At 43.5% G+C, this 21,369-nt stretch overlaps 17 non-coding genes and 1 pseudogene across 17 annotated transcripts; all 18 read right to left on the bottom strand.

Moving 5' to 3' along the window:
- Nucleotides 1–1,038: 1,038 nt before the first annotated feature.
- Nucleotides 1,039–1,157, bottom strand: LOC136742204 (5S ribosomal RNA). Its single transcript, XR_010814829.1, has one exon. It is a non-coding gene; the product is annotated as a 5S ribosomal RNA (ribosomal RNA).
- Nucleotides 1,158–2,221: 1,064 nt separating this feature from the next.
- LOC136741995 (5S ribosomal RNA) lies at nucleotides 2,222–2,340 on the bottom strand. The gene has a single exon (XR_010814629.1). It is a non-coding gene; the product is annotated as a 5S ribosomal RNA (ribosomal RNA).
- A 1,066-nt stretch (nucleotides 2,341–3,406) lies between these two features.
- LOC136742065 (5S ribosomal RNA) lies at nucleotides 3,407–3,525 on the bottom strand. The gene has a single exon (XR_010814696.1). It is a non-coding gene; the product is annotated as a 5S ribosomal RNA (ribosomal RNA).
- A 1,055-nt stretch (nucleotides 3,526–4,580) lies between these two features.
- On the bottom strand, nucleotides 4,581–4,699 carry LOC136741966 (5S ribosomal RNA). The gene has a single exon (XR_010814600.1). It is a non-coding gene; the product is annotated as a 5S ribosomal RNA (ribosomal RNA).
- Nucleotides 4,700–5,765: 1,066 nt separating this feature from the next.
- On the bottom strand, nucleotides 5,766–5,884 carry LOC136741967 (5S ribosomal RNA). Its single transcript, XR_010814601.1, has one exon. It is a non-coding gene; the product is annotated as a 5S ribosomal RNA (ribosomal RNA).
- Nucleotides 5,885–6,938: 1,054 nt separating this feature from the next.
- Nucleotides 6,939–7,057, bottom strand: LOC136741895 (5S ribosomal RNA). Its single transcript, XR_010814531.1, has one exon. It is a non-coding gene; the product is annotated as a 5S ribosomal RNA (ribosomal RNA).
- A 1,055-nt stretch (nucleotides 7,058–8,112) lies between these two features.
- On the bottom strand, nucleotides 8,113–8,231 carry LOC136741968 (5S ribosomal RNA). The gene has a single exon (XR_010814602.1). It is a non-coding gene; the product is annotated as a 5S ribosomal RNA (ribosomal RNA).
- A 1,058-nt stretch (nucleotides 8,232–9,289) lies between these two features.
- On the bottom strand, nucleotides 9,290–9,398 carry LOC136742290 (uncharacterized; annotated as a pseudogene).
- A 1,066-nt stretch (nucleotides 9,399–10,464) lies between these two features.
- On the bottom strand, nucleotides 10,465–10,583 carry LOC136741969 (5S ribosomal RNA). The gene has a single exon (XR_010814603.1). It is a non-coding gene; the product is annotated as a 5S ribosomal RNA (ribosomal RNA).
- A 1,058-nt stretch (nucleotides 10,584–11,641) lies between these two features.
- On the bottom strand, nucleotides 11,642–11,760 carry LOC136742043 (5S ribosomal RNA). The gene has a single exon (XR_010814675.1). It is a non-coding gene; the product is annotated as a 5S ribosomal RNA (ribosomal RNA).
- Nucleotides 11,761–12,829: 1,069 nt separating this feature from the next.
- Nucleotides 12,830–12,948, bottom strand: LOC136742044 (5S ribosomal RNA). Its single transcript, XR_010814676.1, has one exon. It is a non-coding gene; the product is annotated as a 5S ribosomal RNA (ribosomal RNA).
- Nucleotides 12,949–14,017: 1,069 nt separating this feature from the next.
- LOC136742046 (5S ribosomal RNA) lies at nucleotides 14,018–14,136 on the bottom strand. The gene has a single exon (XR_010814678.1). It is a non-coding gene; the product is annotated as a 5S ribosomal RNA (ribosomal RNA).
- Nucleotides 14,137–15,205: 1,069 nt separating this feature from the next.
- Nucleotides 15,206–15,324, bottom strand: LOC136742047 (5S ribosomal RNA). The gene has a single exon (XR_010814679.1). It is a non-coding gene; the product is annotated as a 5S ribosomal RNA (ribosomal RNA).
- A 1,069-nt stretch (nucleotides 15,325–16,393) lies between these two features.
- On the bottom strand, nucleotides 16,394–16,512 carry LOC136741970 (5S ribosomal RNA). Its single transcript, XR_010814604.1, has one exon. It is a non-coding gene; the product is annotated as a 5S ribosomal RNA (ribosomal RNA).
- A 1,066-nt stretch (nucleotides 16,513–17,578) lies between these two features.
- Nucleotides 17,579–17,697, bottom strand: LOC136742122 (5S ribosomal RNA). Its single transcript, XR_010814750.1, has one exon. It is a non-coding gene; the product is annotated as a 5S ribosomal RNA (ribosomal RNA).
- A 1,055-nt stretch (nucleotides 17,698–18,752) lies between these two features.
- Nucleotides 18,753–18,871, bottom strand: LOC136741971 (5S ribosomal RNA). Its single transcript, XR_010814605.1, has one exon. It is a non-coding gene; the product is annotated as a 5S ribosomal RNA (ribosomal RNA).
- Nucleotides 18,872–19,926: 1,055 nt separating this feature from the next.
- On the bottom strand, nucleotides 19,927–20,045 carry LOC136741983 (5S ribosomal RNA). Its single transcript, XR_010814618.1, has one exon. It is a non-coding gene; the product is annotated as a 5S ribosomal RNA (ribosomal RNA).
- Nucleotides 20,046–21,111: 1,066 nt separating this feature from the next.
- LOC136742192 (5S ribosomal RNA) lies at nucleotides 21,112–21,230 on the bottom strand. Its single transcript, XR_010814817.1, has one exon. It is a non-coding gene; the product is annotated as a 5S ribosomal RNA (ribosomal RNA).
- Nucleotides 21,231–21,369: the final 139 nt, after the last annotated feature.

Here is a 21,369-nt window from a genome sequence, read left to right on the forward strand (position 1 = left end):
AAAGGGAAGGCAATATCCGTTTCTGCCGATCATACTTACAGTTGAACTGTCTCTCTACTCTAAAGCCCGGGACACACCAGTGCGCCGCAGACAGTCCCTGCTAACACGCCACGTTGTGGCAACGTTGTGGCAACGTTGTGCGTTAGCTGGGGTGCCACACCAGACCGGAACTATATTTTACAAAACGAACACATTGTCTTGATAATACAGCTGTAATTGAGTGCCTGACACGCCAGTCAAGCGCAATCTTGAGAAGGTGTGCATTTCAGTAAGGATTTCAATTGACATGCAGTATGAAACTGAAAGGAGGTTGCATCACTATGATGCATAACATTGCATGTATTGTATTTTCAAGTGTGTGCATTCATCCTGTTGTCATTTTGTTTTGAAAGCAGAAGAATCATTCAACAGGTTGCTGAGACAAATGTAAACCAGTAAAACATATGAAGAGAAACAAACCTTGAATATAAGTTCAGTTGTTTAAACATTTGACAAACTATGGTGAGGGGGTAAGAAAACACACAAATCCAGCAGCTCCTGTATTTCAATACACCAGAACCCAATATTATTGGCGAGTCGGGTAGTCCATCATCACAGTTCGAGGGCAGGCATCATTTCAGTAATTTCATCCCGTTGCATTCACATCCGTGCCTTGAATGAGATTGAATGTGATCTTTGCTCTCAAGTATGTTCCCAAGTTTTACACTTTCGTGCTTTGCATGAATGGGAATGGAACCGTGTGTGTTGAATGAGGCTCCTTGTGAGCACTGAACTTTGTCCGGTGGAGTTCCTTTTTGTGTTGCTGTAATTGTGTCATTTCTCGATGAGAAAGATTAGGCAACATTTAGTCACTTCTAGCCATGATGCTCAATTTATTTACGAATGTACCCTAGTTACTAGGGACCGTTTACGTTGGAGAACAAGATCTATTGTATGCCTGTGTATTTGGGGAAGTAAAATCTGAAATAATGATGAAATTGCGTGTATCCAAAGTTAAAACTCGTGATTTGTCGCCCTCTGGTGTGTAAAAGGTGCAAAAGCTTACAGCACCTGGTATTCCCAGGCGGTCTCCCATCCAAGTACTGACCAGGCCCGAGACTGCTTGGCTTCCGAGATCGGACGAGATCGGGCGTATTCAGGCTAGTATGGCCGTAAGCCAGGTAGGCTGTCCCTGACGCTCTACTTAAAGGGATGGCAATATCCGTTTCTGCCGTTCATACTTACAGTTGAACTGTCTCTCTACTCTAAAGCCCGGGACACACCAGTGCGCCGCAGACAGTCCCTGCTAACACGCCACGTTGTGGCAACGTTGTGGCAACGTTGTGCGTTAGCTGGGGTGCCACACCAGACCGGAACTATATTTTACAAAACGAACACATTGTCTTGATAAAACAGCTGTAATTGAGTGCCTGACACGCCAGTCAAGCGCAATCTTGAGAAGGTGTGCATTTCAGTAAGGATTTCAATTGACATGCAGTATGAAACTGAAAGGAGGTTGCATCACTATGATGCATAACATTGCATGTATTGTATTTTCAAGTGTGTGCATTCATCCTGTTGTCATTTTGTTTTGAAAGCAGAAGAATCATTCAACAGGTTGCTGAGACAAATGTAAACCAGTAAAACATATGAAGAGAAACAAACCTTGAATATAAGTTCAGTTGTTTAAACATTTGACAAACTATGGTGAGGGGTAAGAAAACACACAAATCCAGCAGCTCCTGTATTTCAATACACCAGAACCCAATATTATTGGCGAGTCGGGTAGTCCATCATCACAGTTCGAGGGCAGGCATCATTTCAGTAATTTCATCCCGTTGCATTCACATCCGTGCCTTGAATGAGATTGAATGTGATCTTTGCTCTCAAGTATGTTCCCAAGTTTTACACTTTCGTGCTTTGCATGAATGGGAATGGAACCGTGTGTGTTGAATGAGGCTCCTTGTGAGCACTGAACTTTGTCCGGTGGAGTTCTTTTTGTGTTGCTGTAATTGTGTCATTTCTCGATGAGAAAGATTAGGCAACATTTAGTCACTTCTAGCCATGATGCTCAATTTATTTACGAATGTACCCTAGTTACTAGGGACCGTTTACGTTGGAGAACAAGATCTATTGTATGCCTGTGTATTTGGGGAAGTAAAACCTGAAATAATGATGAAATTGTCTGTATCCCAAGTTAAAACTCGTGATTTGTCGCCCTCTGGTGTGTAAAAGGTGCAAAAGCTTACAGCACCTGGTATTCCCAGGCGGTCTCCCATCCAAGTACTGACCAGGCCCAAGCCTGCTTGGCTTCCGAGATCGGACGAGATCGGGCGTATTCAGGCTAGTATGGCCGTAAGCCAGGGAGGCTGTCCCTGACGCTTTACTTAAAGGGAAGGCAATATCCGTTTCTGCCGATCATACTTACAGTTGAACTGTCTCTCTACTCTAAAGCCCGGGACACACCAGTGCGCCGCAGACAGTCCCTGCTAACACGCCACGTTGTGGCAACGTTGTGGCAACGTTGTGCGTTAGCTGGGGTGCCACACCAGACCGGAACTATATTTTACAAAACGAACACATTGTCTTGATAATACAGCTGTAATTGAGTGCCTGACACGCCAGTCAAGCGCAATCTTGAGAAGGTGTGCATTTCAGTAAGGATTTCAATTGACATGCAGTATGAAACTGAAAGGAGGTTGCATCACTATGATGCATAACATTGCATGTATTGTATTTTCAAGTGTGTGCATTCATCCTGTTGTCATTTTGTTTTGAAAGCAGAAGAATCATTCAACAGGTTGCTGAGACAAATGTAAACCAGTAAAACATATGAAGAGAAACAAACCTTGAATATAAGTTCAGTTGTTTAAACATTTGACAAACTATGGTGAGGGGGTAAGAAAACACACAAATCCAGCAGCTCCTGTATTTCAATACACCAGAACCCAATATTATTGGCGAGTCGGGTAGTCCATCATCACAGTTCGAGGGCAGGCATCATTTCAGTAATTTCATCCCGTTGCATTCACATCCGTGCCTTGAATGAGATTGAATGTGATCTTTGCTCTCAAGTATGTTCCCAAGTTTTACACTTTCGTGCTTTGCATGAATGGGAATGGAACCGTGTGTGTTGAATGAGGCTCCTTGTGAGCACTGAACTTTGTCCGGTGGAGTTCCTTTTTGTGTTGCTGTAATTGTGTCATTTCTCGATGAGAAAGATTAGGCAACATTTAGTCACTTCTAGCCATGATGCTCAATTTATTTACGAATGTACCCTAGTTACTAGGGACCGTTTACGTTGGAGAACAAGATCTATTGTATGCCTGTGTATTTGGGGAAGTAAAATCTGAAATAATGATGAAATTGCGTGTATCCAAAGTTAAAACTCGTGATTTGTCGCCCTCTGGTGTGTAAAAGGTGCAAAAGCTTACAGCACCTGGTATTCCCAGGCGGTCTCCCATCCAAGTACTGACCAGGCCCGAGCCCGCTTGGCTTCCGAGATCTGATGAGATCGGGCGTATTCAGGCTAGTATGGCCGTAAGCCAGGGAGGCTGTCCCTGACGCTCTACTTAAAGGGAAGGCAATATCCGTTTCTGCCGTTCATACTTACAGTTGAACTGTCTCTCTACTCTAAAGCCCGGGACACACCAGCGCACCGCAGACAGTCCCTGCTAACATGCCACGTTGTGGCAACGTTGTGCGTTAGCTGGGGTGCCACACCAGACCGGAACTATATTTTACAAAACGAACACATTGTCTTGATAATACAGCTGTAATTGTGTGCCTGACACGCCAGTCAAGCGCAATCTTGAGAAGGTGTGCATTTCAGTAAGGATTTCAATTGACATGCAGTATGAAACTGAAAGGAGGTTGCATCACTATGATGCATAACATTGCATGTATTGTATTTTCAAGTGTGTGCATTCATCCTGTTGTCATTTTGTTTTGAAAGCAGAAGAATCATTCAACAGGTTGCTGAGACAAATGTAAACCAGTAAAACATATGAAGAGAAACAAACCTTGAATATAAGTTCAGTTGTTTAAACATTTGACAAACTATGGTGAGGGGGTAAGAAAACATACAAATCCAGCAGCTCCTGTATTTCAATACACCAGAACCCAATATTATTGGCGAGTCGGGTAGTCCATCATCACAGTTCGAGGGCAGGCATCATTTCAGTAATTTCATCCCGTTGCATTCACATCCGTGCCTTGAATGAGATTGAATGTGATCTTTGCTCTCAAGTATGTTCCCAAGTTTTACACTTTCGTGCTTTGCATGAATGGGAATGGAACCGTGTGTGTTGAATGAGGCTCCTTGTGAGCACTGAACTTTGTCCGGTGGAGTTCCTTTTTGTGTTGCTGTAATTGTGTCATTTCTCGATGAGAAAGATTAGGCAACATTTAGTCACTTCTAGCCATGATGCTCAATTTATTCACGAATGTACCCTAGTTACTAGGGACCGTTTACGTTGGAGAACAAGATCTATTGTATGCCTGTGTATTTGGGGAAGTCAAATCTGAAATAATGATGAAATTGCGTGTATCCAAAGTTAAAACTCGTGATTTGTCGCCCTCTGGCGTGTAAAAGATGCAAAAGCTTACAGCACCTGGTATTCCCAGGCGGTCTCCCATCCAAGTACTGACCAGGCCCGAGCCTGCTTAGCTTCCGAGATCGGACGAGATCGGGCGTATTCAGGCTAGTATGGCCGTAAGCCAGGGAGGCTGTCCCTGACGCTCTACTTAAAGGGAAGGCAATATCCGTTTCTGCCGTTCATACTTACAGTTGAACTGTCTCTCTACTCTAAAGCCCGGGACACACCAGTGCGCCGCAGACAGTCCCTGCTAACATGCCACGTTGTGGCAACATTGTGGCAACGTTGTGCGTTAGCTGGGGTGCCACACCAGACCGGAACTATATATTACAAAACGAACACATTGTCTTGATAAAACAGCTGTAATTTAGTGCCTGACACGCCAGTCAAGCGCAATCTTGAGAAGGTGTGCATTTCAGTAAGGATTTCAATTGACATGCAGTATGAAACTGAAAGGAGGTTGCATCACTATGATGCATAACATTGCATGTATTGTATTTTCAAGTGTGTGCATTCATCCTGTTGTCATTTTGTTTTGAAAGCAGAAGAATCATTCAACAGGTTGCTGAGACAAATGTAAACCAGTAAAACATATGAAGAGAAACAAACCTTGAATATAAGTTCAGTTGTTTAAACATTTGAGAAAGTATGGTGAGGGGGTAAGAAAACATACAAATCCAGCAGCTCCTGTATTTCAATACACCAGAACCCAATATTATTGGCGAGTCGGGTAGTCCATCATCACAGTTCGAGGGCAGGCATCATTTCAGTAATTTCATCCCGTTGCATTCACATCCGTGCCTTGAATGAGATTGAATGTGATCTTTGCTCTCAAGTATGTTCCAAAGTTTTACACTTTCGTGCTTTGCATGAATGGGAATGGAACCGTTTGTGTTGAATGAGGCTCCTTGTGAGCACTGAACTTTGTCCGGTGGAGTTCCTTTTTGTGTTGCTGTAATTGTGTCATTTCTCGATGAGATAGATTAGGCAACATTTAGTCACTTCTAGCCATGATGCTCAATTTATTTACGAATGTACCCTAGTTACTAGGGACCGTTTACGTTGGAGAACAAGATCTATTGTATGCCTGTGTATTTGGGGAAGTCAAATCTGAAATAATGATGAAATTGCGTGTATCCAAAGTTAAAACTCGTGATTTGTCGCCCTCTGGTGTGTAAAAGATGCAAAAGCTTACAGCACCTGGTATTCCCAGGCGGTCTCCCATCCAAGTACTGACCAGGCCCGAGCCTGCTTAGCTTCCGAGATCGGACGAGATCGGGCGTATTCAGGCTAGTATGGCCGTAAGCCAGGGAGGCTATCCCTGACGCTCTACTTAAAGGGAAGGCAATATCCGTTTCTGCCGCTCATACTTGCAGTTGAACTGTCTCTCTACTCTAAAGTCCGGGACACACCAGCGCGCCGCAGACAGTCCCTGCTAACACGAAACGTTGTGGCAACGTTGTGCGTTAGCTGGGGTGCCACACCAGACCGGAACTATATATTACAAAACGAACACATTGTCTTGATAAAACAGCTGTAATTGAGTGCCTGACACGCCAGTCAAGCGCAATCTTGAGAAGGTGTGCATTTCAGTAAGGATTTCAATTGACATGCAGTATGAAACTGAAAGGAGGTTGCATCACTATGATGCATAACATTGCATGTATTGTATTTTCAAGTGTGTGCATTCATCCTGTTGTCATTTTGTTTTGAAAGCAGAAGAATCATTCAACAGGTTGCTGAGACAAATGTAAACCAGTAAAACATATGAAGAGAAACAAACCTTGAATATAAGTTCAGTTGTTTAAACATTTGACAAACTATGGTGAGGGGGTAAGAAAACACACACATCCAGCAGCTCCTGTATTTCAATACACCAGAAGCCAATATTATTGGCGAGTCGGGTAGTCCATCATCACAGTTCGAGGGCAGGCATCATTTCAGTTATTTCATCCCGTTGCATTCACATCCGTGCCTTGAATGAGATTGAATGTGATCTTTGCTCTCAAGTATGTTCCCAAGTTTTACACTTTCGTGCTTTGCATGAATGGGAATGGAACCGTGTGTGTTGAATGAGGCTCCTTGTGAGCACTGAACTTTGTCCGGTGGAGTTCTTTTTGTGTTGCTGTAATTGTGTCATTTCTCGATGAGATAGATTAGGCAACATTTAGTCACTTCTAGCCATGATGCTGAATTTATTTACGAATGTACCCTAGTTTCTAGGGACCGTTTACGTTGGAGAACAAGATCTATTGTATGCCTGTGTATTTGGGGAAGTCAAATCTGAAATAATGATGAAATTGCGTGTATCCAAAGTTAAAACTCGTGATTTGTCGCCCTCTGGTGTGTAAAAGATGAAAAAGCTTACAGCACCTGGTATTCCCAGGCGGTCTCCCATCCAAGTACTAACCAGGCCCGAGCCTGCTTAGCTTCCGAGATCGGACGAGATCGGGCGTATTCAGGCTAGTATGGCCGTAAGCCAGGGAGGCTGTCCTTGACCCTCTACTTAAAGGGAAGGCAATATCCGTTTCTGCCGCTCATACTTGCAGTTGAACTGTCTCTCTACTCTAAAGTCCGGGACACACCAGCACGCTGCAGACAGTCCCTGCTAACACGAAACGTTGTGGCAACGTTGTGCGTTAGCTGGGGTGCCACACCAGACCGGAACTATATTTTACAAAACGAACACATTGTCTTGATAATACAGCTGTAATTGAGTGCCTGACACGCCAGTCAAGCGCAATCTTGAGAAGGTGTGCATTTCAGTAAGGATTTCTATTGACATGCAGTATGAAACTGAAAGGAGGTTGCATCACTATGATGCATAACATTGCATGTATTGTATTTTCAAGTGTGTGCATTCATCCTGTTGTCATTTTGTTTTGAAAGCAGAAGAATCATTCAACAGGTTGCTGAGACAAATGTAAACCAGTAAAACATATGAAGAGAAACAAACCTTGAATATAAGTTCAGTTGTTTAAACATTTGACAAACTATGGTGAGGGGGTAAGAAAACACACAAATCCAGCAGCTCCTGTATTTCAATACACCAGAACCCAATATTATTGGCGAGTCGGGTAGTCCATCATCACAGTTCGAGGGCAGGCATCATTTCAGTAATTTCATCCCGTTGCATTCACATCCGTGCCTTGAATGAGATTGAATGTGATCTTTGCTCTCAAGTATGTTCCCAAGTTTTACACTTTCGTGCTTTGCATGAATGGGAATGGAACCGTGTGTGTTGAATGAGGCTCCTTGTGAGCACTGAACTTTGTCCGGTGGAGTTCCTTTTTGTGTTGCTGTAATTGTGTAATTTCTCGATGAGAAAGATTAGGCAACATTTAGTCACTTCTAGCCATGATGCTCAATTTATTTACGAATGTACCCTAGTTACTAGGGACCGTTTACGTTGGAGAACAAGATCTATTGTATGCCTGTGTATTCGGGGAAGTCAAATCTGAAATAATGATGAAATTGCGTGTATCCAAAGTTAAAACTCGTGATTTGTCGCCCTCTGGTGTGTAAAAGATGCAAAAGCTTACAGCACCTGGTATTCCCAGGCGGTCTCCCATCCAAGTACTGACCAGGCCCGAGCCTGCTTAGCTTCCGAGATCGGACGAGATCGGGCGTATTCAGGCTAGTATGGCCGTAAGCCAGGGAGGCTGTCCCTGACGCTCTACTTAAAGGGAAGGCAATATCCGTTTCTGCCGCTCATACTTGCAGTTGAACTGTCTCTCTACTCTAAAGTCCGGGACACACCAGCGCGCCGCAGACAGTCCCTGCTAACACGAAACGTTGTGGCAACGTTGTGCGTTAGCTGGGGTGCCACACCAGACCGGAACTATATATTACAAAACGAACACATTGTCTTGATAAAACAGCTGTAATTGAGTGCCTGACACGCCAGTCAAGCGCAATCTTGAGAAGGTGTGCATTTCAGTAAGGATTTCAATTGACATGCAGTATGAAACTGAAAGGAGGTTGCATCACTATGATGCATAACATTGCATGTATTGTATTTTCAAGTGTGTGCATTCATCCTGTTGTCATTTTGTTTTGAAAGTAGAAGAATCATTTTTGCTGAGGTTGCTGAGACAAATGTAAACCAGTAAAACATATGAAGAGAAACAAACCTTGAATATAAGTTCAGTTGTTTAAACATTTGACAAACTATGGTGAGGGGGTAAGAAAACACACAAATCCAGCAGCTCCTGTATTTCAATACACCAGAACCCAATATTATTGGCGAGTCGGGTAGTCCATCATCACAGTTCGAGGGCAGGCATCATTTCAGTAATTTCATCCCGTTGCATTCACATCCGTGCCTTGAATGAGATTGAATGTGATCTTTGCTCTCAAGTATGTTCCCAAGTTTTACACTTTCGTGCTTTGCATGAATGGGAATGGAACCGTGTGTGTTGAATGAGGCTCCTTGTGAGCACTGATCTTTGTCCGGTGGAGTTCCTTTTTGTGTTGCTGTAATTGTGTCATTTCTCGATGAGAAAGATTAGGCAACATTTAGTCACTTCTAGCCATGATGCTCAATTTATTTACGAATGTACCCTAGTTACTAGGGACCGTTTACGTTGGAGAACAAGATCTATTGTATGCCTGTGTATTCGGGGAAGTCAAATCTGAAATAATGATGAAATTGCGTGTATCCAAAGTTAAAACTCGTGATTTGTCGCCCTCTGGTGTGTAAAAGATGCAAAAGCTTACAGCACCTGGTATTCCCAGGCGGTCTCCCATTCAAGTACTGACCAGGCCCGAGCCTGCTTAGCTTCCGAGATCGGGCGTATTCAGGCTAGTATGGCCGTAAGCCAGGGAGGCTGTCCCTGACGCTCTACTTAAAGGGAAGGCAATATCCGTTTCTGCCGCTCATACTTGCAAATGAACTGTCTCTCTACTCTAAAGTCCGGGACACACCAGCGCGCCGCAGACAGTCCCTGCTAACACGAAACTTTGTGGCAACGTTGTGGCAACGTTGTGCGTTAGCTGGGGTGCCACACCAGACCGGAACTATATTTTACAAAACGAACACATTGTCTTGATAAAACAGCTGTAATTGAGTGCCTGACACGCCAGTCAAGCGCAATCTTGAGAAGGTGTGCATTTCAGTAAGGATTTCAATTGACATGCAGTATGAAACTGAAAGGAGGTTGCATCACTATGATGCATAACATTGCATGTATTGTATTTTCAAGTGTGTGCATTCATCCTGTTGTCATTTTGTTTTGAAAGCAGAAGAATCATTCAACAGGTTGCTGAGACAAATGTAAACCAGTAAAACATATGAAGAGAAACAAACCTTGAATATAAGTTCAGTTGTTTAAACATTTGACAAACTATGGTGAGGGGGTAAGAAAACACACAAATCCAGCAGCTCCTGTATTTCAATACACCAGAACCCAATATTATTGGCGAGTCGGGTAGTCCATCATCACAGTTCGAGGGCAGGCATCATTTCAGTAATTTCATCCCGTTGCATTCACATCCGTGCCTTGAATGAGATTGAATGTGATCTTTGCTCTCAAGTATGTTCCCAAGTTTTACACTTTCGTGCTTTGCATGAATGGGAATGGAACCGTGTGTGTTGAATGAGGCTCCTTGTGAGCACTGAACTTTGTCCGGTGGAGTTCCTTTTTGTGTTGCTGTAATTGTGTAATTTCTCGATGAGAAAGATTAGGCAACATTTAGTCACTTCTAGCCATGATGCTCAATTTATTTACGAATGTACCCTAGTTACTAGGGACCGTTTACGTTGGAGAACAAGATCTATTGTATGCCTGTGTATTCGGGGAAGTCAAATCTGAAATAATGATGAAATTGCGTGTATCCAAAGTTAAAACTCGTGATTTGTCGCCCTCTGGTGTGTAAAAGATGCAAAAGCTTACAGCACCTGGTATTCCCAGGCGGTCTCCCATCCAAGTACTGACCAGGCCCGAGCCTGCTTAGCTTCCGAGATCGGACGAGATCGGGCGTATTCAGGCTAGTATGGCCGTAAGCCAGGGAAGCTGTCCCTGACGCTCTACTTAAAGGGAAGGCAATATCCGATTCTGCCGCTCATACTTGCAGTTGAACTGTCTCTCTACTCTAAAGTCCGGGACACACCAGCGCGCCGCAGACAGTCCCTGCTAACACGAAACGTTGTGGCAACGTTGTGTGTTAGCTGGGGTGCCACACCAGACCGGAACTATATATTACAAAACGAACACATTGTCTTGATAAAACAGCTGTAATTGAGTGCCTGACACGCCAGTCAAGCGCAATCTTGAGAAGGTGTGCATTTCAGTAAGGATTTCAATTGACATGCAGTATGAAACTGAAAGGAGGTTGCATCACTATGATGCATAACATTGCATGTATTGTATTTTCAAGTGTGTGCATTCATCCTGTTGTCATTTTGTTTTGAAAGTAGAAGAATCATTTTTGCTGAGGTTGCTGAGACAAATGTAAACCAGTAAAACATATGAAGAGAAACAAACCTTGAATATAAGTTCAGTTGTTTAAACATTTGACAAACTATGGTGAGGGGGTAAGAAAACACACAAATCCAGCAGCTCCTGTATTTCAATACACCAGAACCCAATATTATTGGCGAGTCGGGTAGTCCATCATCACAGTTCGAGGGCAGGCATCATTTCAGTAATTTCATCCCGTTGCATTCACATCCGTGCCTTGAATGAGATTGAATGTGATCTTTGCTCTCAAGTATGTTCCCAAGTTTTACACTTTCGTGCTTTGCATGAATGGGAATGGAACCATGTGTGTTGAATGAGGCTCCTTGTGAGCACTGAACTTTGTCCGGTGGAGTTCCTTTTTGTGTTGCTGTAATTGTGTCATTTCTCGATGAGAAAGATTAGGCAACATTTAGTCACTTCTAGCCATGATGCTCAATTTATTTATGAATGTACCCTAGTTACTAGGGACCGTTTACGTTGGAGAACAAGATCTATTGTATGCCTGTGTATTTGGGGAAGTCAAATCTGAAATAATGATGAAATTGCGTGTATCCAAAGTTAAAACTCGTGATTTGTCGCCCTCTGGTGTGTAAAAGATGCAAAAGCTTACAGCACCTGGTATTCCCAGTCGGTCTCCCATCCAAGTACTGACCAGGCCCGAGCCTGCTTAGCTTCCGAGATCGGACGAGATCGGGCGTATTCAGGCTAGTATGGCCGTAAGCCAGGGAGGCTGTCCCTGACGCTCTACTTAAAGGGAAGGCAATATCCGTTTCTGCCGTTCATACTTACAGTTGAACTGTCTCTCTACTCTAAAGCCCGGGACACACCAGCGCACCGCAGACAGTCCCTGCTAACACGCCACGTTGTGGCAACATTGTGGCAACGTTGTGCGTTAGCTGGGGTGCCACACCAGACCGGAACTATATATTACAAAACGAACACATTGTCTTGATAAAACAGCTGTAATTGAGTGCCTGACACGCCAGTCAAGCGCAATCTTGAGAAGGTGTGCATTTCAGTAAGGATTTCAATTGACATGCAGTATGAAACTGAAAGGAGGTTGCATCACTATGATGCATAACATTGCATGTATTGTATTTTCAAGTGTGTGCATTCATCCTGTTGTCATTTTGTTTTGAAAGTAGAAGAATCATTTTTGCTGAGGTTGCTGAGACAAATGTAAACCAGTAAAACATATGAAGAGAAACAAACCTTGAATATAAGTTCAGTTGTTTAAACATTTGACAAACTATGGTGAGGGGGTAAGAAAACACACAAATCCAGCAGCTCCTGTATTTCAATACACCAGAACCCAATATTATTGGCGAGTCGGGTAGTCCATCATCACAGTTCGAGGGCAGGCATCATTTCAGTAATTTCATCCCGTTGCATTCACATCCGTGCCTTGAATGAGATTGAATGTGATCTTTGCTCTCAAGTATGTTCCCAAGTTTTACACTTTCGTGCTTTGCATGAATGGGAATGGAACCATGTGTGTTGAATGAGGCTCCTTGTGAGCACTGAACTTTGTCCGGTGGAGTTCCTTTTTGTGTTGCTGTAATTGTGTCATTTCTCGATGAGAAAGATTAGGCAACATTTAGTCACTTCTAGCCATGATGCTCAATTTATTTACGAATGTACCCTAGTTACTAGGGACCGTTTACGTTGGAGAACAAGATCTATTGTATGCCTGTGTATTTGGGGAAGTCAAATCTGAAATAATGATGAAATTGCGTGTATCCAAAGTTAAAACTTGTGATTTGTCGCCCTCTGGTGTGTAAAAGATGCAAAAGCTTACAGCACCTGGTATTCCCAGTCGGTCTCCCATCCAAGTACTGACCAGGCCCGAGCCTGCTTAGCTTCCGAGATCGGACGAGATCGGGCGTATTCAGGCTAGTATGGCCGTAAGCCAGGGAGGCTGTCCCTGACGCTCTACTTAAAGGGAAGGCAATATCCGTTTCTGCCGTTCATACTTACAGTTGAACTGTCTCTCTACTCTAAAGCCCGGGACACACCAGCGCACCGCAGACAGTCCCTGCTAACACGCCACGTTGTGGCAACATTGTGGCAACGTTGTGCGTTAGCTGGGGTGCCACACCAGACCGGAACTATATATTACAAAACGAACACATTGTCTTGATAAAACAGCTGTAATTGAGTGCCTGACACGCCAGTCAAGCGCAATCTTGAGAAGGTGTGCATTTCAGTAAGGATTTCAATTGACATGCAGTATGAAACTGAAAGGAGGTTGCATCACTATGATGCATAACATTGCATGTATTGTATTTTCAAGTGTGTGCATTCATCCTGTTGTCATTTTGTTTTGAAAGTAGAAGAATCATTTTTGCTGAGGTTGCTGAGACAAATGTAAACCAGTAAAACATATGAAGAGAAACAAACCTTGAATATAAGTTCAGTTGTTTAAACATTTGACAAACTATGGTGAGGGGGTAAGAAAACACACAAATCCAGCAGCTCCTGTATTTCAATACACCAGAACCCAATATTATTGGCGAGTCGGGTAGTCCATCATCACAGTTCGAGGGCAGGCATCATTTCAGTAATTTCATCCCGTTGCATTCACATCCGTGCCTTGAATGAGATTGAATGTGATCTTTGCTCTCAAGTATGTTCCCAAGTTTTACACTTTCGTGCTTTGCATGAATGGGAATGGAACCATGTGTGTTGAATGAGGCTCCTTGTGAGCACTGAACTTTGTCCGGTGGAGTTCCTTTTTGTGTTGCTGTAATTGTGTCATTTCTCGATGAGAAAGATTAGGCAACATTTAGTCACTTCTAGCCATGATGCTCAATTTATTTATGAATGTACCCTAGTTACTAGGGACCGTTTACGTTGGAGAACAAGATCTATTGTATGCCTGTGTATTTGGGGAAGTCAAATCTGAAATTATGATGAAATTGCGTGTATCCAAAGTTAAAACTCGTGATTTGTCGCCCTCTGGTGTGTAAAAGATGCAAAAGCTTACAGCACCTGGTATTCCCAGTCGGTCTCCCATCCAAGTACTGACCAGGCCCGAGCCTGCTTAGCTTCCGAGATCGGACGAGATCGGGCGTATTCAGGCTAGTATGGCCGTAAGCCAGGGAGGCTGTCCCTGACGCTCTACTTAAAGGGAAGGCAATATCCGTTTCTGCCGTTCATACTTACAGTTGAACTGTCTCTCTACTCTAAAGCCCGGGACACACCAGCGCACCGCAGACAGTCCCTGCTAACACGCCACGTTGTGGCAACATTGTGGCAACGTTGTGCGTTAGCTGGGGTGCCACACCAGACCGGAACTATATATTACAAAACGAACACATTGTCTTGATAAAACAGCTGTAATTGAGTGCCTGACACGCCAGTCAAGCGCAATCTTGAGAAGGTGTGCATTTCAGTAAGGATTTCAATTGACATGCAGTATGAAACTGAAAGGAGGTTGCATCACTATGATGCATAACATTGCATGTATTGTATTTTCAAGTGTGTGCATTCATCCTGTTGTCATTTTGTTTTGAAAGTAGAAGAATCATTTTTGCTGAGGTTGCTGAGACAAATGTAAACCAGTAAAACATATGAAGAGAAACAAACCTTGAATATAAGTTCAGTTGTTTAAACATTTGACAAACTATGGTGAGGGGGTAAGAAAACACACAAATCCAGCAGCTCCTGTATTTCAATACACCAGAACCCAATATTATTGGCGAGTCGGGTAGTCCATCATCACAGTTCGAGGGCAGGCATCATTTCAGTAATTTCATCCCGTTGCATTCACATCCGTGCCTTGAATGAGATTGAATGTGATCTTTGCTCTCAAGTATGTTCCCAAGTTTTACACTTTCGTGCTTTGCATGAATGGGAATGGAACCATGTGTGTTGAATGAGGCTCCTTGTGAGCACTGAACTTTGTCCGGTGGAGTTCCTTTTTGTGTTGCTGTAATTGTGTCATTTCTCGATGAGAAAGATTAGGCAACATTTAGTCACTTCTAGCCATGATGCTCAATTTATTTATGAATGTACCCTAGTTACTAGGGACCGTTTACGTTGGAGAACAAGATCTATTGTATGCCTGTGTATTTGGGGAAGTCAAATCTGAAATAATGATGAAATTGCGTGTATCCAAAGTTAAAACTCGTGATTTGTCGCCCTCTGGTGTGTAAAAGATGCAAAAGCTTACAGCACCTGGTATTCCCAGTCGGTCTCCCATCCAAGTACTGACCAGGCCCGAGCCTGCTTAGCTTCCGAGATCGGACGAGATCGGGCGTATTCAGGCTAGTATGGCCGTAAGCCAGGGAGGCTGTCCCTGACGCTCTACTTAAAGGGAAGGCAATATCCGTTTCTGCCGTTCATACTTACAGTTGAACTGTCTCTCTACTCTAAAGCCCGGGACACACCAGCGCACCGCAGACAGTCCCTGCTAACACGCCACGTTGTGGCAACATTGTGGCAACGTTGTGCGTTAGCTGGGGTGCCACACCAGACCGGAACTATATATTACAAAACGAACACATTGTCTTGATAAAACAGCTGTAATTGAGTGCCTGACACGCCAGTCAAGCGCAATCTTGAGAAGGTGTGCATTTCAGTAAGGATTTCAATTGACATGCAGTATGAAACTGAAAGGAGGTTGCATCACTATGATGCATAACATTGCATGTATTGTATTTTCAAGTGTGTGCATTCATCCTGTTGTCATTTTGTTTTGAAAGTAGAAGAATCATTTTTGCTGAGGTTGCTGAGACAAATGTAAACCAGTAAAACATATGAAGAGAAACAAACCTTGAATATAAGTTCAGTTGTTTAAACATTTGACAAACTATGGTGAGGGGGTAAGAAAACACACAAATCCAGCAGCTCCTGTATTTCAATACACCAGAACCCAATATTATTGGCGAGTCGGGTAGTCCATCATCACAGTTCGAGGGCAGGCATCATTTCAGTAATTTCATCCCGTTGCATTCACATCCGTGCCTTGAATGAGATTGAATGTGATCTTTGCTCTCAAGTATGTTCCCAAGTTTTACACTTTCGTGCTTTGCATGAATGGGAATGGAACCGTGTGTGTTGAATGAAGCTCCTTGTGAGCACTGAACTTTGTCCGGTGGAGTTCCTTTTTGTGTTGCTGTAATTGTGTCATTTCTCGATGAGAAAGATTAGGCAACATTTAGTCACTTCTAGCCATGATGCTCAATTTATTTACGAATGTACCCTAGTTACTAGGGACCGTTTACGTTGGAGAACAAGATCTATTGTATGCCTGTGTATTTGGGGAAGTCAAATCTGAAATAATGATGAAATTGCGTGTATCCAAAGTTAAAACTTGTGATTTGTCGCCCTCTGGTGTGTAAAAGATGCAAAAGCTTACAGCACCTGGTATTCCCAGGCGGTCTCCCATCCAAGTACTGACCAGGCCCGAGCCTGCTTAGCTTCCGAGATCGGACGAGATCGGGCGTATTCAGGCTAGTATGGCCGTAAGCCAGGGAGGCTGTCCCTGACGCTCTACTTAAAGGGAAGGCAATATCCGTTTCTGCCGTTCATACTTACAGTTGAACTGTCTCTCTACTCTAAAGCCCGGGACACACCAGCGCGCCGCAGACAGTCCCTGCTAACACGCCACGTTGTGGCAACATTGTGGCAACGTTGTGCGTTAGCTGGGGTGCCACACCAGACCGGAACTATATATTACAAAACGAACACATTCTCTTGATAAAACAGCTGTAATTGAGTGCCTGACACGCCAGTCAAGCGCAATCTTGAGAAGGTGTGCATTTCAGTAAGGATTTCAATTGACATGCAGTATGAAACTGAAAGGAGGTTGCATCACTATGATGCATAACATTGCATGTATTGTATTTTCAAGTGTGTGCATTCATCCTGTTGTCATTTTGTTTTGAATGCAGAAGAATCATTCAACAGGTTGCTGAGACAAATGTAAACCAGTAAAACATATGAAGAGAAACAAACCTTGAATATAAGTTCAGTTGTTTAAACATTTGACAAACTATGGTGAGGGGGTAAGAAAACACACAAATCCAGCAGCTCCTGTATTTCAATACACCAGAACCCAATATTATTGGCGAGTCGGGTAGTCCATCATCACAGTTCGAGGGCAGGCATCATTTCAGTAATTTCATCCCGTTGCATTCACATCCGTGCCTTGAATGAGATTGAATGTGATCTTTGCTCTCAAGTATTTTCCCAAGTTTTACACTTTCGTGCTTTGCATGAATGGGAATGGAACCGTGTGTGTTGAATGAGGCTCCTTGTGAGCACTGAACTTTGTCCGGTGGAGTTCCTTTTTGTGTTGCTGTAATTGTGTCATTTCTCGATGAGAAAGATTAGGCAACATTTAGTCACTTCTAGCCATGATGCTCAATTTATTTACGAATGTACACTAGTTACTAGGGACCGTTTACGTTGGAGAACAAGATCTATTCTATGCCTGTGTATTTGGGGAAGTCAAATCTGAAATAATGATGAAATTGCGTGTATCCAAAGTTAAAACTCGTGATTTGTCGCCCTCTGGTGTGTAAAAGATGCAAAAGCTTACAGCACCTGGTATTCCCAGGCGGTCTCCCATCCAAGTACTGACCAGGCCCAAGCCTGCTTAGCTTCCGAGATCGGACGAGATCGGGCGTTTTCAGGCTAGTATGGCCGTAAGCCAGGGAGGCTGTCCCTGACGCTCTACTTAAAGGGAAGGCAATATCCGTTTCTTCCGCTCATACTTGCAATTGAACTGTCTCTCTACTCTAAAGTCCGGGACACACCAGCGCGCCGCAGACAGTCCCTGCTAACACGAAACGTTGTGGCAACGTTGTGCGTTAGCTGGGGTGCCACACCAGACCGGAACTATATATTACAAAACGAACACATTGTCTTGATAAAACAGCTGTAATTGAGTGCCTGACACGCCAGTCAAGCGCAATCTTGAGAAGGTGTGCATTTCAGTAAGGATTTCAATTGACATGCAGTATGAAACTGAAAGGAGGTTGCATCACTATGATGCATAACATTGCATGTATTGTATTTTCAAGTGTGTGCATTCATCCTGTTGTCATTTTGTTTTGAAAGCAGAAGAATCATTCAACAGGTTGCTGAGACAAATGTAAACCAGTAAAACATATGAAGAGAAACAAACCTTGAATATAAGTTCAGTTGTTTAAACATTTGACAAACTATGGTGAGGGGGTAAGAAAACACACAAATCCAGCAGCTCCTGTATTTCAATACACCAGAACCCAATATTATTGGCGAGTCGGGTAGTCCATCATCACAGTTCGAGGGCAGGCATCATTTCAGTAATTTCATCCCGTTGCATTCACATCCGTGCCTTGAATGAGATTGAATGTGATCTTTGCTCTCAAGTATGTTCCCAAGTTTTACACTTTCGTGCTTTGCATGAATGGGAATGGAACCGTGTGTGTTGAATGAGGCTCCTTGTGAGCACTGAACTTTGTCCGGTGGAGTTCCTTTTTGTGTTGCTGTAATTGTGTCATTTCTCGATGAGAAAGATTAGGCAACATTTAGTCACTTCTAGCCATGATGCTCAATTTATTTACGAATGTACCCTAGTTACTAGGGACCGTTTACGTTGGAGAACAAGATCTATTGTATGCCTGTGTATTTGGGGAAGTCAAATCTGAAATAATGATGAAATTGCGTGTATCCAAAGTTAAAACTCGTGATTTGTCGCCCTCTGGTGTGTAAAAGATGCAAAAGCTTACAGCACCTGGTATTCCCAGGCGGTCTCCCATCCAAGTACTGACCAGGCCCGAGCCTGCTTAGCTTCCGAGATCGGACGAGATCGGGCGTATTCAGGCTAGTATGGCCGTAAGCCAGGGAAGCTGTCCCTGACGCTCTACTTAAAGGGAAGGCAATATCCGTTTCTGCCGCTCATACTTGCAGTTGAACTGTCTCTCTACTCTAAAGTCCGGGACACACCAGCGCGCCGCAGACAGTCCCTGCTAACACGAAACGTTGTGGCAACGTTGTGCGTTAGCTGGGGTGCCACACCAGACCGGAACTATATTTTACAAAACGAACACATTGTCTTGATAATACAGCTGTAATTGAGTGCCTGACATGCCAGTCAAGCGCAATCTTGAGAAGGTGTGCATTTCAGTAAGGATTTCAATTGACATGCAGTATGAAACTGAAAGGAGGTTGCATCACTATGATGCATAACATTGCATGTATTGTATTTTCAAGTGTGTGCATTCATCCTGTTGTCATTTTGTTTTGAAAGCAGAAGAATCATTCAACAGGTTGCTGAGACAAATGTAAACCAGTAAAACATATGAAGAGAAACATACCTTGAATATAAGTTCAGTTGTTTAAACATTTGACAAACTATGGTGAGGGGGTAAGAAAACACACAAATCCAGCAGCTCCTGTATTTCAATACACCAGAACCCAATATTATTGGCGAGTCGGGTAGTCCATCATCACAGTTCGAGGGCAGGCATCATTTCAGTAATTTCATCCCGTTGCATTCACATCCGTGCCTTGAATGAGATTGAATGTGATCTTTGCTCTCAAGTATGTTCCCAAGTTTTACACTTTCGTGCTTTGCATGAATGGGAATGGAACCGTGTGTGTTGAATGAGGCTCCTTGTGAGCACTGAACTTTGTCCGGTGGAGTTCCTTTTTGTGTTGCTGTAATTGTGTCATTTCTCGATGAGAAAGATTAGGCAACATTTAGTCACTTCTAGCCATGATGCTCAATTTATTTACGAATGTACCCTAGTTACTAGGGACCGTTTACGTTGGAGAACAAGATCTATTGTATGCCTGTGTATTTGGGGAAGTCAAATCTGAAATAATGATGAAATTGCGTGTATCCAAAGTTAAAACTCGTGATTTGTCGCCCTCTGGTGTGTAAAAGATGCAAAAGCTTACAGCACCAGGTATTCCCAGGCGGTCTCCCATCCAAGTACTGACCAGGCCCGAGCCTGCTTAGCTTCCGAGATCGGACGAGATCGGGCGTATTCAGGCTAGTATGGCCGTAAGCCAGTGAGGCTGTCCCTGACGCTCTACTTAAAGGGAAGGCAATATCCGTTTCTGCCGTTCATACTTACAGTTGAACTGTCTCTCTACTCTAAAGCCCGGGACACACCAGCGCGCCGCAGACAGTCCCTGCTAACACGCCACGTTGTGGCAACATTGTGGCAACGTTGTGCGTTAGCTGGGGTGCCACACCAGACCGGAACTATATATTACAAAACGAACACATTGTCTTGATAAAACAGCTGTAATTGAGTGCCTGACACGCCCGTCAAGCGCAATCTTGAGAAGGTGTGCATTTCAGTAAGGATTTCAATTGACATGCAGTATGAAACTGAAAGGAGGTTGCATCACTATGATGCATAACATTGCATGTATTGTATTTTCAAGTGTGTGCATTCATCCTGTTGTCATTTTGTTTTGAAAGCAGAAGAATCATTCAACAGGTTGCTGAGACAAATGTAAACCAGTAAAACATATGAAGAGAAACAAACCTTGAATATAAGTTCAGTTGTTTAAACATTTGACAAACTATGGTGAGGGGGTAAGAAAACACACAAATCCAGCAGCTCCTGTATTTCAATACACCAGAACCCAATATTATTGGCGAGTCGGGTAGTCCATCATCACAGTTCGAGGGCAGGCATCATTTCAGTAATTTCATCCCGTTGCATTCACATCCGTGCCTTGAATGAGATTGAATGTGATCTTTGCTCTCAAGTATGTTCCCAAGTTTTACACTTTCGTGCTTTGCATGAATGGGAATGGAACCGTGTGTGTTGAATGAGGCTCCTTGTGAGCACTGAACTTTGTCCGGTGGAGTTCCTTTTTGTGTTGCTGTAATTGTGTCATTTCTCGATGAGAAAGATTAGGCAACATTTAGTCACTTCTAGCCATGATGCTCAATTTATTTACGAATGTACCCTAGTTACTAGGGACCGTTTACATTGGAGAACAAGATCTATTGTATGCCTGTGTATTTGGGGAAGTCAAATCTGAAATAATGATGAAATTGCGTGTATCCAAAGTTAAAACTCGTGATTTGTCGCCCTCTGGTGTGTAAAAGATGCAAAAGCTTACAGCACCTGGTATTCCCAGGCGGTCTCCCATCCAAGTACTGACCAGGCCGGAGCCTGCTTAGCTTCCGAGATCGGACGAGATCGGGCGTATTCAGGCTAGTATGGCCGTAATCCGGGGAGGCTGTCCCTGATGCTCTACTTAAAGGGAAGGCAATATCCGTTTCTGCCGCTCATACTTGCAGTTGAACTGTCTCTCTACTCTAAAGTCCGGGACACACCAGCGCGCCGCAGACAGTCCCTGCTAACACGAAA

This window comes from Amia ocellicauda, unplaced genomic scaffold, assembly GCF_036373705.1.
Source record: "Amia ocellicauda isolate fAmiCal2 unplaced genomic scaffold, fAmiCal2.hap1 HAP1_SCAFFOLD_73, whole genome shotgun sequence".
NCBI classification, from domain to species: Eukaryota; Metazoa; Chordata; class Actinopteri; order Amiiformes; family Amiidae; genus Amia; species Amia ocellicauda.